Genomic DNA, 10093 nt, shown 5'->3' with positions numbered 1-10093 from the left:
CTATGCCATATTTTACCATCTAATTTGCAACCAATCTTTTTTTCAGTGTATTAAAATAAATTTAGTATTCATTCTTTTTTATATAAATTATATCATATTGGTTTCTTCAAATTAAATAATACCTTTTAATCAATATACATGTAGATATTAAATGAGCCTCACAGACCCTGCAGTGTCAGTTAATTGTATTACAGATTTTGCCGTCAGCTCTGGGAATTAATATCGGAGCAATCAATTTACAACTTCATCGATTCTCTTATTCCATAGAGAGTTTTGTTATTTCTTATTTCATACAGTTAATCAATCTGACTTCCGAGAGGCTCATATGATACTAAAATATATGAAGGAGCTTCGCGACGTGTAGGAACAAATTGCCGTTTCATGTCCCTCATAAAGTAAGCTTAATAAAAGCATAAAATCTGTGCGAACCAAGATAGACGCCACTAAATGTACACGATAATACACGTTCTAAATATAAAAATAATGAAAAATGAAACACACGCCGGTGTCTCTCTCTCTCTCTCTCTCTCGCGCGCGCGCTCACACACACACACACACACACAAGATAGGATACTTTCCATTTCTTCGATTCCACCGATCTTTATTCGCAAAACTCGTGTACATGTGCAACAAATTGTTTTAATTTTCGTCCAAAAAGTGAATAAATCTCGTCGTGACTGACTCGATTAATTCTACATTGCAAATAATCTTATTCGATTGAAACCGTTTTTTTTAACGATAATGGTAATTTTTTTCTATCAATTAACTACGATTTGCATGGTTTGCTACATCGTCGCTGTTTAAACGTTTAAAAAACTCGATCGCTTGAAAATTAGCTTAACGTATCACTTCGTTGCGCACACGTCGTAATTAGATGGCCAAATAATCCTTTCGTATTCATTATTTATCCACGTTAGCGTAAATCAGAGAACAAATGTATTAAATATGAATAATAGATATCCGATATATACATATAATTATTTATACAGTTAAAAATATTTTAAAAATATATACGGTTCTTTAAATACATGTCTTCAAACATTTAGCTGTAGTTTTCACGATTTAATCTTGTCATTTATGTTCTGCTTTCAAAAGTTATTTTCTTGATGTTCGTGGTCGTCATAAGTACGCAGCCTTAATAATAAAACGCAACAATTTTACGATTACCTTCTGCTAAACGATAGTAGATATCTCTCAAATTCGAAATTACAAAGAGAGCGAAAAAAAGGTCCAGCGGCAACGACGAATACACGTCTCGAATGATTAGATTGAGTGTCTCGCGTTTAACGCAAACTGCACGCACAAATTATGCTAAAATATTATACATAGTTAAATTATTACACGCAGCATGTTGAATATTTTGGCCCGAGTGCGTAAGAATGCGAAATGGCCTCGTTTCACGATGTGATGTCATTACAATTCTGTTGGCATTGAAATTACCGGGAAGTCGTCGTACGCGTGTCTAGTCATCGCAGGTGAATAAAATCTTTTTGTCGCGTGATAAGACGGCAGTTAAAGTTCTCGTGATTTATGAGCGACGACTTCTCGCGTTGCAGCGCGAATCATAAAAAGATTGCGCTTAGCATGCGCAAAAAAAGGAAGAAGGAAGGAAAAAATCACTTGGATCCACAGATGCTTTTTGAGCAATTTATAGTTAATGAAGTGCACTTGTGGTAAATAAACCTTGGGACATCGTCTATTACCAAAGACGCATATCGCCTACGTATTTTCCGACGTAATATTGACCATAAATCAAGGATAGATGGTTGCAAACAGGACAGGCAAGGGGTACGTAACGGGGGGTGAAGCGTAACGGACGTGAAACCTGTTAATGTGCTTGTAGAAATGCGCGATCGACAGGATCAATCGTTAATTATCTTGCCGCTTAAAAGCGATCATAGAAATGCCAAAACATGTCTAAGGGAACTTTGATATAATTTCCATCATTATACGTTATCGGCGCTGTTCATCTCGTCGAAATACTCTTCGTTAATGTGGCCAAAAATCTTCGTCGACGTGCGGTATGCTAATGTTACGTCACGTGCATAATGATAATGTTAATCCAAAATGCAAATTACTGCAGCAAGTCGCGGCACCAATTCAGCAACGAGAGAACACGAGATTCTTTATCATTTAATATATTTCTTTGTTACAATATCGGAAAAGCTTCTCTTAAATATCTAGCGATGACAAACGTCGTAATTCTAAATTTCAAAATAATAGAATTAAAAACGATTATCGCCGAATTTTGGCATTCAGAGAAAAATCATCACACTCTACGATGATTACATCCAAGTTACATTTTTTGTATTCAAAAACTTCATTATCATATCATTTATTGAGAGAAAAGTATTTAGTATTTGCTATTTTAACTATATGGAAAAATAATTATGGTTATGAACTCCGCTTCTATAGTTATTATTGCTTTAATAGTTAGTAATAATAATTACATTTATAATTCTGTATAAAAATAATATACGGTTGTCCCCCCCTAAAAGCGACTATAAAATAATAGTCGTTTAACATTACAGCAGTAATAACTATAAAACTGGAGCGCCTAACCATAATTATCTTACCTTGTAGTTGTAATCACAAATACGAAACACTTTAATTTCTCTCTGTAAGATAGCATCTCCTCAAGCGCGCAAACATTATATACGTTAAATAGAACTCAAGTTCGTAGTCATAATAATCATCTCAGCTATAATTCAATCAAATGTCAATACCGAGCCTAATATAAGTTATTAAATTTAATAACTAATAACTTATTAATTTGATATTTAACTTATATTTGCTGAGTAACGACCTTTGATTAAATTATAGCCGATGATTTATACATTGTTTTCAGCATCTCGTGCTATATTTAGAAATCAAGCTAATATAAGAATGATGAAAAATTACAAAAAAAGGATTACAAGTAAAGAGAAATGAGTATTAGATGTGAGCTTAATTTTCACTTCACCGATATATTGATAATTTCGATCTTGGATATAAAATTTATAGTACTTGCCACTGAATTCGGAATGGGAATATGTTTGATATGTTATATAACCCGGAGAACTTATCGTTGTACGATATAAAGTGAATGATGCCGCTCACGCAGGAGTCGGCGAGCCTTTTCCACGTGTAAACGTGTGCTCGTGTGCTCATTTATTATTAACGCGAGTTATCGCATTTTCATAATCGGATACATGGAATATTCAACGGCGCGAAACGATTCGCCGATGATTTTCTGTAATTAAATGTTACAGTATTGCGTTTAACACGTGTTTTTCGCGCGCGCGCGCGAGCGTGCGATCCGACGAAGTCGCAATTATCGCGGGGGCAACATTAATATCAGCTGTATTTATCACTTATAATTATTGCGGCGCTATATTATTCGCGAGAAAGAATGGTGAGTGCATGCACGATCGCACGAGCGCGTCAACGATACGATCGCGGTCTTTAATTTATGCTCGCGATTAATTCGATAATGTGTTCAATGAGGCGGATGAATAATTAAGTCGATGACCGCGATGTAGGCACCGCCGAGAACAAAGAATAATTAAATTAACGGAATTGCGAGATCGTAGTAATGCGAGCTCGCAGTGTAATCTCGATGCGAGACTAATGTTCGATGTAACATGAAAAATCGATGTGAAAAGAGATCTATGTTATTTCATATCATCTCGATGCCTCTTTTAACGAATAGACATAGTTTGATAATCGGAACACTTGATGCTTGAAAAAAAAAGCCAAACAAAAGTCGCCAAACAAAAGTCTCTGTGTAAGTTTCATGGATATTTCAACTCGTCTCAGTGATAACTTAAACTTGCAACACAGTAATGAATAAGTTTAGGTAATTAGATTTTGATATTGTGTGAAGAATACTCAACTTTATATTCTGAATGTGAGTTTAATCATTGGCTAACAAAGCGGTTATAGTCGAAATCCCAATGACTAATCGAAGTATGAAATATAGTCATTTTAGCTGAAATTTCATGAATTTGTTAGAAATTTCTTTGTTTCCACCTGATCACGTAATGCATTCTCCAATTTAGTTGTATAATCGAAAATAGGTTCAGCCAGTTTTATAATTCGAGTTTAGACCGACGAAAATATAAATCAATTAAAACAAATAATCCTATTTTTGGGTAAAGCGGATCTTAATAATACTAATATACAAATTTTTGCAAATACAACTAAAAAAATGTATTTACAAAAATTTGTATATTAATATTATTATATTAAGCACTAAGATCCGCTTAGATCCGAAAATAGGATTACTTCTCTTAATCAGCCAGTTTTTCTACACATACATTTTCCACGTTTTGATAATCGCTTCTGATAATGAAAACACGGAAGAGAATAGTTACATTAAGGTCTTCTTCGAAAAAAGAAAAATATTTTTCGCCACATAAACATTTTCTACTTCGCGCAAATAATTTACTGTTGCAAACAGTTTACTTTTCAAACGTAAATGAACAACGTTTTTTCTTGTAAACGTCGTGCCATATAATAAATGTAATAAATAAAGTAGATAGTTATATAATGAACATGATCATCGAGAAAACCGAGAAATTTTATTCGCATTACTTACCGCGGTGACGGTCGGGAATGCAAAAACCCGTCGATCTTCTACGTCCCTGCCAAGTCCCGCGGCGAGATACAGTTTGCGTCGGTTTTAATTAACGACTCATACATTTGCATGATTAGATCCTGAAACAGAGTTACGCGGTATCAGTATTCCATACATGGAAAACGACCGCGACGTTAACGCTGGGATTCTTCGCTCACCGACACACATAATTCTGTCCCGCGACGTTTATTTAAATATTTAAAAATATCCATCTTTCTCTATTTGTTCCTTTCATTTTCTAAACGCGCACTTTGCCTATCGCTGATTTATAATTTCATGTAAATCTCAAAAGCAACTATACGTAATTAGAGTAAATCTGCGCGAAATATAAACAGTAACATTCCACAATTTTGTTTATCTGATTATTTCTCTCTTGATAAGGCACACAATCGGGAAACAATGAGCATTCTAATCGAATCATAGATATCTATGTCTGAAAATACCTGAGATAGGATGTTTGGAAGATCTAAATTTTTCTGTTTCGAAGATCCAAATTACTAACAGACTCGAAAATATTTTAGGAAAAAAGATTTAAATTTGTGAGTTAGATAAATATAAAATATATAAAGAAATTTCGTAAATTTTAAGAATTTTTCAAAAGAATATTTTAATTATGTATCATAAAAAAAACGATGGGATTTAATTCGTAATAAACGTAACATATTCGCAACTGATGACGCACTGTCTTTTTGTGAATTAAATGCAGAACTACATCTTTTATTTATGAGACGGCAATGAACGTTTACGTGCATGTTAATTTATGCTTATTTTATAAGTTTTTTTCTAAAATTCGTATAATCATATGAACTTAACATGTATGGATATAATTAACTCAAAATTGATAATTCTGTTGTATTAATATTCTATGTAAAAGCACGTTACTTTTTATTTATTTTCTCTTTTGAAAAGAAATAAGTATTCCATGGTTTTAATTTATATATTTTAAATTATAGTTTTATTTAACTACATATCAAAATATCATTTAAGATAACTATTTTTTTAGATCCATCTTTGTAATTCAATGTCAATAAATATTTTTTAGTTTTTTAGTTTGTCACCTTCATGCATAAATTATTTTAAAATTAAAATTAAATTTCATACACTGCGAATTCTGAGTTCCAGTTTTCATTTTTAGCGCATTTGTTAAAAAAATTTTCATAAAAATTTGTTGATATCTTCTGATTAATAAGAAAATATTCAACTTTCAAGGTACATTTCCTTATATAAAACTTGATGTGTGCGGTATTAATGTATAATACACAATCGTGAATATATTAATAATCTTTTAAAATTCAAAAACTAGTTTTATACGCTTCTTCTCAAAATGACGACTGCCCACGACAACTTTAGTGTGTCGGATAGAAAATCAGTATGCCCCTATTATCACCTGCGAAATAAAGATCCAGCTCTCAACACTAGTATCCCGCTAATCCCGATTGTTTGCCTCGCGAATGCTCAATATCAACGAACGATTTATTTCGTACGCGTGAGAGGAGAGACGCGTGCGCGTTAAGAAGCGGGGAATCGGCTTCGGTGGAAATCATCAGCCGATTAGAGTGCAGATGTTCTCATACGGAGATTACGAGCCGTTTCCACCCTCTGCCGCGGTGCCATCATACGGGGTTAGGCTCGGCAGGGGCGGCGGAAAGTGGATATAACGTCATAGGGTAGGCCTGATTGAATTATCATGAGTGTTTGCGGAACGGCGGCCTGCAATTGAATTAGATGCGGGGCCTTTTCTATCGAAGCGCGTAGACATATATCAGTGTCTAGACGCGAATTTCTGCGTCTTCGCTCTCCCCTCCCCCTCTCTTCTCTCTATCTTTTTTCTCTCCTTCTCTCTCTTTTAGGGATAAAAATTACTTATATTTTCTTACCAGCCCTCCTCCTATTGACATGTTTGAAAGAACGAAACCAAATAAATAAAATATAAAATAATAAGTACGTGAAAACTGTTCTTTTAACTTGAAGGACCCACTTGAATATGGCATACCTAACCCAATTTGATTGCTTATAACTTTCATAAAAATGAACATGTAAACCAAGCGAACGCATGTACCTTTATTAACAAAATAAAGTTATAAGCAATGGAAAAAGCATTGGAAAAATATTGGAAAAACAAAGCCTTGTATTCTATATCCAGAGCGGCGCAAAAACGTTAATATTTATATATAAAACTGTTACGTTAAATATTTATTTATTGCACTTTTATTTAATATAAATTTAATATTTAAATTTATAGCAGGTTTAAAGAGAGAAATCAGAAATCGGTAGGATAGCGAGGAAGGCAATCGTGCGGAATTATATCTGGTTTGTTATCGATGAAAACCGAAATCGACAACATGTTATCCTGATGATGACTCTCGAAACAGTTATCCGGACGTTCAGCTTCGGATGGAGAGAACGCAATCGTTCTTTTAACTTGAACACACAGAGTACACAGAGTTATCAATGATCGGAGAGATTCTTCGCGAAGCGTGTACAACGAAAAATCAGTGATCCCGTAGATCAAAGACGTGCCGCTCGGTGAGAAAAAGGCGTCGCGGGTGTACTGAGCAAGACGTCTGATAACATTTCGCGGCTTATCGCGCAGTCGATTGATTAACCGGTCGACCGACACGATAAGGATCTCGACATCGGTATCTGTCATCGCGTGACGCATCTCGAAACCACGTAATTTTGAAGAGCTCGAACTTCAATGCTAAAATGTACAAGTAATAATAACGATCTAAATTCAGGCCGTAATGATAATCGCGAAACGAAATGGCGGAAACGAATGGAGATAAAAAAAACGTTTTAATATTGGTGGTGAGGATATCGATCAAGTTATGCTAGTGGCACACACGCACTGACAAGGAGAAAAATTTCTGGTTGGAAATGAACGAACCAGAAAATTTTGATCATATCAATTAAAATTTTAATTATTTCAGCTAAAATTATATACTGAAAAAAATTCTTCAATCTAATAATATTTTCTCGAATAGTACTAAATAAATATTTTCTTATTGTAAATAAATATTTATTAAACATATATGTTATTTAAGTATTATTTTCTTTTTTTGAATAAATATTTATTTGCAGTAAGGAAATGTTTACTTAATATCATTCAGGAAAATATTATTGTACTTAAATTTAGGAATTTTTTTTCATAGTGCATGTAATAATAGATAAACTAGAAAATTCTGATTTTCAACCAGATGCAATTAGATTCTTTTTTCTAGTGTGACATACATAGAAAAAACAGTTTTGCAAAAGTATCTAAAAAATTAGCTAGACATAGGTCTGAAATAATTTTGTCTGGACTATTAAAATAATCATGTAGGACGCTCAAACTGGTTGTTAGAACGTTAAAACTTTTTGCGGCGTTGTTATCGACGCTTAAGTGTTTTGCATAATTATTTTGATGGTCCAACGAAATTATTTTTATCAAGCTAAATTTTTAGGTGTTTCAACAAAACCGTTCTTTTCGTGTAAAAAAACTCAAGTAAAACGTAAATAGTAAGCGAATTGCACAATCGAGAAAGGCAAAAATGTAAACAGTAGCAAATAAAAAAAAATGTCGATTTGCTTTATACTGTTTACATTTTTCTATGTTCTATTATAGTTTTACCGCGTTGAAAAAGTTCCAAGTCGATGAAAAACCACTCTAAAATGCATCACGTTGTCGCTATTTGTATCGTAAGGACACATCGATAATATGTCATAGGGCCCGATCGTTTGTACAAGATTCAACACATCGATGTACATTTACAGGAAGTAATGCCATGCGATTGCCACGCAAAAATATGTTCGCGTGCTATGGTTTATGGTCACAGCCGTTTACGGGCCATTTGGTCGTTATTCTAGCTACGAAAAAGTCCAGAAGGCCTGGACCGGACCGGATCGGCTTGGACCGAAGATGTCCGGGTCTGGCTGTGGTCGGCGCCCGGCGCCAGACCCTCCAAGTCTCCAGTTTACAACACCGGAGTATCGGACGTGGGGTCTTGTGCTTCCCGTTATTAGACCCCTCTAACGAGAGGGACCGCTGCCGCTGTGGTTCGAGAAGGCTTATCGCGCTCGGGTCGCTTATAAAGAAGTGTAATCGTCGCTCGGACGTGGTACGGTATGTCCGATTTATCGTTGTTCTCGATCTCGCCCGGACGATTTTTCCTCTTGGAGAAATCGCAACGGGCTCTGCTACGGGTGGTCATCCGGGTATATTCTGTGGTCACACACCTCGATACGTGCACTTGTCGCGCGAACATACACGCAAGTTTCTCGGACAGCGAGGAACGCAGACAGGCGTCGTCTGTCTGTTTACCTAAGGCTGCAAGGCACGCGTCCGTTTCATCAGTTTTTAGCGAGGCAAAAAATTTGTACGGTAGGACGGCCATAAAGTGCCGGCGATGTTTGACGAAAGGATTCCTCGGAGAATTTTTCGTTGCTTGTAAAAGATCTTTACACCTATTTTGCACCTTCACGCGAGGGAAAACTATCATTGGGATAATAATTATTCTGTTATCATTAAACCGCTAAATATTACTTTTCCTTATAAAACGAGATGTTTATTGAAATGATCATGTATAATTCATAAAAGTTTGTAAAACAGTGCGACTGAATCGAAACAACGACAGTTTTATCTCGATCCGGATAAAAGAATTTGATTAATTAAATTTCTTTGAAAAAACTAAAAGGGATTATATTTTCTCACGTTTTTTTTTCGTTGTCTATATTTGCATGAATAAATTTTTCACAGATGAGAATATTTATTTTTTTCCTCATGTCTTGTTTCTCTATAATAATTCTATCGATAAAAGAGAAATCAGATATTTTTATTAAATTATTTAACGAAATACAATGGGGACTTTTCTTACATGAAGGCCTTAGAAGTTAAATGTCGGTGAAAAATTCAACGAGAACTATTAATTGTTTGTGTAGAACAGTATTTATTCGGAAAAAAAAGTTTTATTAAAATATAAACAAATTAGACCAAATATAGATCTAAAAGTAACACGTTGCATCATCAAAATAATTATATAGGACACTTGAGCAAAATGAAAATGCTACATAATGTTTTGACTTTCAGCAACTAACTTCAGCATCCAATATAATTATCTAGATGGTCCAATCGTGTTTATTCTTTAATCTGTATCTAGCTAAATTTTTAGATACTTCAGCAAAACCGTTATTTTCGTGTGGCAATTAGTATTAATTAATGTCGAGTAAAGGAGGAACAAGGGAAACTCCATCGAGACTGAAGACTCGAAGAGTTCTGAAAAATAGAAATGCACGCATGGATAGATCTTTCAATTATCCGCATTATCACCGCCTTGTTTCCAGACGGCGCACAGCAAGCGCGTATCAAGCGTGAGGAAAATTTATTATCGATAAATCAATGCGTTGTCTCGCGCGATTCCCATGCCATATCGGGTGCAGGGTGGATCACCGGAACAACAGGAGAGGGATGAGGTGCGACCGACTCGGAGTCGCACGAAT

General features: G+C 34.9%; 1 protein-coding gene across 4 annotated transcripts in view; it reads left to right on the top strand.

Moving 5' to 3' along the window:
• tup (LIM1_Isl and LIM2_Isl domain-containing protein tup) overlaps nt 1-10093 on the top strand; it is a 41400-nt gene that overhangs the window by 2178 nt on the left and 29129 nt on the right. The window lies entirely within an intron of this gene.

The sequence above is a fragment of the Mycetomoellerius zeteki genome, unplaced genomic scaffold (genome assembly GCF_001594055.1).
Source record: "Mycetomoellerius zeteki isolate Tzet28-1 unplaced genomic scaffold, Tzet1.0 scaffold228, whole genome shotgun sequence".
Classification (NCBI taxonomy): domain Eukaryota; kingdom Metazoa; phylum Arthropoda; class Insecta; order Hymenoptera; family Formicidae; genus Mycetomoellerius; species Mycetomoellerius zeteki.
This window is presented reverse-complemented; position numbering and strand designations above follow the sequence as displayed.